Source organism: Triticum dicoccoides, chromosome 7A, assembly GCF_002162155.2.
Source record: "Triticum dicoccoides isolate Atlit2015 ecotype Zavitan chromosome 7A, WEW_v2.0, whole genome shotgun sequence".
NCBI classification, from domain to species: Eukaryota; Viridiplantae; Streptophyta; class Magnoliopsida; order Poales; family Poaceae; genus Triticum; species Triticum dicoccoides.
The window spans coordinates 57,809,135-57,815,696 of record NC_041392.1 but is presented as its reverse complement, the minus strand read 5'-3'; the positions used below and the strand labels follow the sequence as shown (position 1 = coordinate 57,815,696).

Below are 6,562 nucleotides of genomic sequence, written 5' to 3'. Positions count from 1 at the left end.
CCCGTGGGCTAGTGGTTTATTGTTTTAAAAAATAACTTGTTAAACTGTTATGTTGGAACTCGAGGGATTAACCTTTTCATTCATATTAGGCATCTGAATAGAATTATAGTAATGATAAAACAAAAGAAATAAAGATAATGTTCTGAGTGACAATTTTAATACCCTGAAATTTGTGAACCGCATAGCAATTTAATGGCATTACACAATTACTGTCCATATACCATTCTAAATTGCTACAACTTCATACATACAGTTCAAAGATTTAAAAATGCAAATGTGCTTTCTTTTATTTCCTGAAAACGAATGTACAACTTCATAGAAATATTAATGCTACATTATGCACTCACTTGAGAGTACCATTGGAGCTTGTCTCTTGAGAAAGTTTATTACATTCATAACAATGCATGTCCCAAAACAAATGTTCATAGTAGCATTTAAGTGACATTGGAGTCTTCAAACCATGATTCTGATAAAGTTTATGATGTAAATGCATATTATTCTTCTATTTAGGATAATCAGCATATCCGTCATGAACTTTAACATAGTCTAGCAAAGAAAATACCAATGACACATAGAAACATAAACGTTAATCCAATGAAATAAATTAATAAGTGGAGTATACAACAGATTTATATGCCTGCTCTAAAACATAAATTATATTGATATCTCGATGAAACTAAATTAGTACGCATCACATGGTTCACCTCAGTATAAAGCAGAAGTGCCACAACGACAATTTGTGATATGATCCTGTCATGGTGAGTCAACACAGTAAGTATTTTTTTTCTTGTAGCTGGTAGACCATTTTGCAGTGAAGTTGCAGAATTTCTCAACGAAAAAAACAGGCAGTTAGATTGGACCGAGTGATGCTAAAATAACATTTACAAACATTGCTACCATGCCAATTACCATTATTTTCTTAGGAAGAAATTTTCATTTGTAGATAAATAAGTACGTATATGTCAGTCTCAGATAGAAAACATAATGACATGATCAGTCTTACCCTAATAACAGTGATCTAACTGGTTAAGGGACATACATGTACAATTTTTTATAGGTATGATCTAACTGGTGAGAGAGACGGAGATATAAGATCTGCTAGGACTAAAGAGGAGAACAAACACATTACTCACTACCAGAAACTACACTTTTCCTTAGGGTGACCCATTTTCCTGTGAGGCCCGAAGCATCTCACAGGAATAATAATTTTCCTGGCGGGCATACTTAAGCCCTGAGGAAAATAGTTCATTTTACTGTAGGGTAGTATATAACGCACAGGAAAATGAATTGTTCTGTGAGGTTAGCCCACAGGAAAGTACTCAGGCCAGCCCATTGCGCGCCAAAATATTCATGCGCGCGCGAAGGCCCATGCGAATTTCTTTTTCCCTGTGTGCAGCGGCCCACGGGAGAAAAAATGACGCTTCGAGACAAATGTAAACCCTACGAGAAAGTTCCCCAATCCACATCCCAGACCCCAGCCGCCACCCCACCCCGCCGTCGTTCTCGCTCACAGCCGCCGCCCCCACCCCGCCGTCGATCTCGCCCACGGCGGCCGCCCCCACCCCGCCGCCGTCCTCGCCCACGGCGGCCGCACCACCCGGCCGCCGACCTCGCCCACGTCGGCCGCACCACCCCGCCGTTGACCTCACCCCCGGCCGACGCCTTCCTCCACATCCTTCTGACCCCAAGGCTGAGGTCGTTCCCGTCTATCTCCCCTGTGTGTGCGCGTACATCGTCGGCAAGCGTGAGGAGGGGTTGCCGCAGTTGCTTCTTCGCCTTCTCCCATCTCACGTCCCCATCGCCGGACGCCTCGCCACGTCTCTCACCTTGCCCCTCTCCATGGTAAACTCCAGTCCTCCCCTCTCCCCTGCTCTTTTAATTTCTTTTATCCTTAATGTTCTTCCTTTGATAAATCTAAGCCGTGAATTTGCACAAATCTCGCTAAATTTCGTGCTCTTATCTCTTCCATCTCGGTGGTTTCTTCTGTAGGTGCATCGCGGGAACTATTTCTGGAGGCCGTCGCCACCGCATTAGTTGCCGGATGGTCTTCCCCTGCTCCATTGTAAGTAAAAAAAAACATGCTTTTTCTGTGGGGCTATATAGGTACCTCTGGCCGGAGCCGATATTGGGTCTTCTGTTTACCTCAGAGACGAGTTCCCAAGAAATGCTCTTTGTTTATTGCCTTTTTGCATTCTTTTGCTGTGTATGGATTTATTCATTTTACATGTTGCAAGAAATGGCTTTGTTCTCTATGCTAGCTCAAAGTTTAGATGCTGCTGCTAGGTGTGCTATTAGCAACCACATTGGTTAAGTCACTGAAAACTGAAAAGATTAATGTCACTGTAATTTTCATCCTTGCTAGGTGCTTTAGGATATGCAGTGTATGCATGTGAAGACGTGAAGATGTTGACTCTTTTTCCTTGCTAGCTGCTTCAGGATATGCAGTGTATGTATGTGAAGATGTACTCTTCTTTTTAGATCACTGATGCTACTTGCGCTGTACTATTCGATGCCCTTGTACTGTGGTCTATTCTTGGTTTTCCAGTGAATCACTCTTCTTTTTTTACATGTACGATGTGTGCTTGTGCAGGCGCTGCTTTCAGGAGACAATGAGTCCGGAACAGATGAGTGAGGATCATAACTGGATGGTTTCATAGTTGGATTTCTACCAGTCCAACAGATTCATGTCATCTGGCTATCTTTCTGTAAGTATATTTCCTAATAAGCATCTCTGAATTGTCAAGTTGTGAAGAAAAAAAGGATATCACGTTGCTCGAGGCATGAAACCTAGTGCCAGATTATAAAGTTTCATATATACTTTTCTGGTTTTATTCATATATCATATGGTGTGTCCACAAATGGCACTACTGCATGAGATGCATTAATTCTGAACATGCAAGTCTAGGACAGTGCTGCTCCAGTGACAATATATGTGTCACAATGAGCTGAGTTTCCAACATATCTAGTCAGCAGTTGGATGAGTACTATTTTCTCCTTAGTGGCTGCTGCCAGGTAGTGTGTTTCTTATGTGGCTTTGTGCTGGCTGGCTATAATTATGTAGGTGATGCTGCTGATCATGAACCTAGGTAACACAGAAATTGTGTATTTAGTCGCCATTTCTCTGTGCAATGTGATGGATGAGAATAAGAGTGGTGCCATGTATATGTAGAACTATTGTTGCTTTTGAGGAAAAGCCCAAGAAGCAAATTAGGCTATGACTCAAATAATCATCACCAACTTTGTCACGCAAAGCATTCTTCACAATAGTCATAGCTGGAAAACATGTCTCAACATTGGCAGTGGCAACTTGGAGAGTCAGTGCTAGCTTCAAAAGCCGATATACCAAAGGGTAGGAGAGATGCTTCCTTGTATCCACCATCAGTTTAGAAATCACCTATTTTGTCCAAGCTAGAAAACCTTCTATCATGGGTTACATTATTTATGTAGATACTAAGTTCATGTTCAAGAGTAACATATCTCTGTGACTAAAATCATCAGGATAAAGCTTAGCTAATTCCAGCAACTTCTTGTCAAAAAAACAAAATAAATCACCTTTGCTCAAAGCAGACCCGTTGGTGGCGGCAGCCCCTGGGTTGTGGTGTTGCCATCTCTTTATTTCCTTGTCAAATATTGCTTCTTCATTAATTTTGTACATAATTTTGTAGGGGAAGATGATTCGTCTATGTTATCTTCAAGGACGACGCTATGGATGATCACATCGGCAATGGCATCACTCGAGTTTGCAACATGACTGAGAACATGATGATAACAACTATGCATCCGGAGGAGGATCTCACTAGTCCGTTTGCACTTCAACTAATGAGCGACAATCGTATGGTATTTTGTTGCAGCAACTGTTATATGGAATATGATGGATGAGAAATAGTAAAATGATGCGTATGTATGTGATGCTGCTGATCATGAATCTAGGTGACTTAGAAGTGTGTGTGTGTGTTTTGTTTCATTGCCCTGTGCAATGCGATGGATCAGAATCAGAGTGGTTTCATGTATGCGTAGAAATGTTTTTGCTTTTGAGCAAGTCCATGTACAAATTCTCGTATGTCAATTGCTGGATGTTGAAACATAGTTTAATATATCGGTATGTACGTAAACACTGATTTTGGACGGCTTTCCTAATATATGGGCTATTGGATGTATGCTTATTTATCACTGAATATTTATTGACAGGTTATAGAACTATCAATTAGATGGTGAATTTGATTTCCTGGCGGTTAGAACATTGACAGGAGAGCGGGTTATTTCTAAAAGTATATACCCTGTCAGCTTTTTCCTGACGGCCATATGCCACGAAAAGGGTTCTCATAAACCTGACGAGACAGTTGATTTTCCTGTGGGCTGCCGTCAGGAACAACCGGCAGGAGTTATTTCCCTGTCGGCCAACTGTCAGGCAAATTTTATTTTCCCTGTCGATTTAATCCTGTCGGCTATTTCCTGTCGGGTAGCCGTCAGGAATATATTTCCTGACGGTATTTTCCAATTTCCTGTCGGTTTTTAGCCGTGGGGAACAGTCCAGTTTCTGGTAGTGACTACAACAAAAGCAACATATATATGTCATGATGCTAAAACCTTCCATCCAAAGTATAGTTCGTTGTCAGCTAGCCTGTCTTCCTCTCATCGCTGCCGCCTGCCGGCTCTGCGTTCCATGCCCCCGCTCTTGCCTGGCACGTCTCCACCTGCAGCACACGCACTACTGGCCTCATATCTGCTTATCCAATGAACACATTACAACATTATCAACATATGTATCATGATGCTTCCAGCCTTACATCCGAAGTAATTTTACAGTTGGTTGTGAGCTGCGGCGGTGGCTTTGCATGCCACTCCCCTACTGTTGCCTTGCACGTGTCCACCTGCAGCACACTCATCTCATGCTGAGCATTCCTAGGCTGCATCTGTCTGCATGTGCTTAGCCTGTGGAGGAACACGGGCAAATATAAACATCAGAACGGGTGGCTTGTAATTATGTGTTTTGATCTTGCACAACTAAAGTGTGGTAACTCTCCGAGATGTCCGGCTACATCTTGACTCAAATCTATTGGAAGCAACATTAAGGCTCGTATCCCGTGCACAAATTCATTGACACAAAGTCGAAACTGAACCAGCAATGCCAGAAAAGTTGCAGCCTGCACACCCAAATAATCTGTGTACAATGTTAGTCTGAAATCTGAACGATGTCGATGTAACAAAGGTAATATGATTTTATTTGTTAGAAAGAGTAGAATACTCAAAGTGGTAATCAAGTTTGAGAAATCCACAAACTTGGACAGATGGGAAATCAGCTTCAGGGAGTCAACTTGCCATGCAGGATCGGTTATCCTATTTTCTAAGAAATGGGATGACATCAGTTTATTAGTTCTAAATACAGTGGTGCTTACCTGAGGAACCGACCTGAAGCTTACGGTGGGGCGATCGCTGCCCTGCCTGACTATCTTCATGTCGTTATACGGGAAGGTGGAAGGGCACCTGGAAAGAGTGAACGACATGCCACGCCCATGAGATTAGAAATAAGGCACCATGCCAGAAGGCCTCGAGGAAGGAGAGGAGCGCCTGGCAGTATGGATTCAATTTTTTTTCTTGAGAGAGAGATTGTGCAAAAGGTGGAGAGGAGGCTTGAAGTAGATTAACATAAAAAAAATTGAATCCCTAGGTTGCTGGACGTTGATAGCAGTTCTCTTCATGAATTCGAACTGAAGCTTCTCTTGATTGATCCTACTTTGTCGCCCGAGTTCACAACAATGCCGATTTAAACAACTCCCCGCTCTCTTCCCTGTCCCCTAATCAATAACGAAAATTCATAGCGCCAAGGAGATGACACTGAGAAAGAGAAAATAGGGCAGCGAGATCACCGAGAACTGCAGCGATGGCGGCGGCAGCGACGGGGAGAGGCATCCATGGATGAGATCATGAGAGGTTGTTGTGTTCGTGTCAAGAAGCTGCAGACATCAAGAAATCTTTTGGCTTTGCACTACCTCGAATAGGAATTGACGGCTAGAAAGAAAAATGATTGGGCGATCTCAGGATTTAGCTTTTAGGACGTGCAACACATGGACTCTTCTTTTAAATCATATAGTCTGTTCTTTGAATATTTTTATGGGTCATGTTCTTTTAATATTTATTAAATAGGAAGGAAGGAGTCGTGATAGAACGCATGCTACGACCTTCATCTGATGGTTCATAATTTCTAGTTAATATTTTTTAACTATGGAATAACTAACATGGGAATTTAGGATCAATCTACACCGTAATAACTTAGCCCCACCAGATTAATGGCTCCTAATTATTGATTAATGCGGTAATTTTTAGGGAGTCTGTAATTAGTATAGGTAGATAATAGATAATTTTTAGGAAGTCTGTAATTAGTATAAGTATAGATATAAATAGATAGATAGATGTGAATGCTTGCCAGTCCGGTTAGAGCAAGCTCTAGCGTATGGTATTTGGAGTTGTAGTAGGACTTCGTGTCCGGTTAGTAGTAGATTTGGTGTAGTACGTTGTGTTAGGCTTAGGAGTGCTGTTCTCGAGTCGGCTTGCTAGCCATATA

The 6,562-nt window shown here is 42.0% G+C and overlaps 1 long non-coding RNA gene across 2 annotated transcripts; it reads left to right on the top strand.

Moving 5' to 3' along the window:
• Positions 1–1,547: 1,547 nt before the first annotated feature.
• On the top strand, positions 1,548–4,157 carry LOC119332369. 2 transcript variants are annotated; one of them, XR_005160921.1, is made up of 5 exons: positions 1,548–1,842; positions 1,990–2,062; positions 2,363–2,450; positions 2,591–2,705; positions 3,666–4,157. It is a non-coding gene; the product is annotated as an uncharacterized LOC119332369 (long non-coding RNA). The 2 variants fall into 2 exon arrangements; XR_005160920.1 differs by having other exon boundaries at positions 1,549–1,842; positions 2,363–2,446.
• Positions 4,158–6,562: the final 2,405 nt, after the last annotated feature.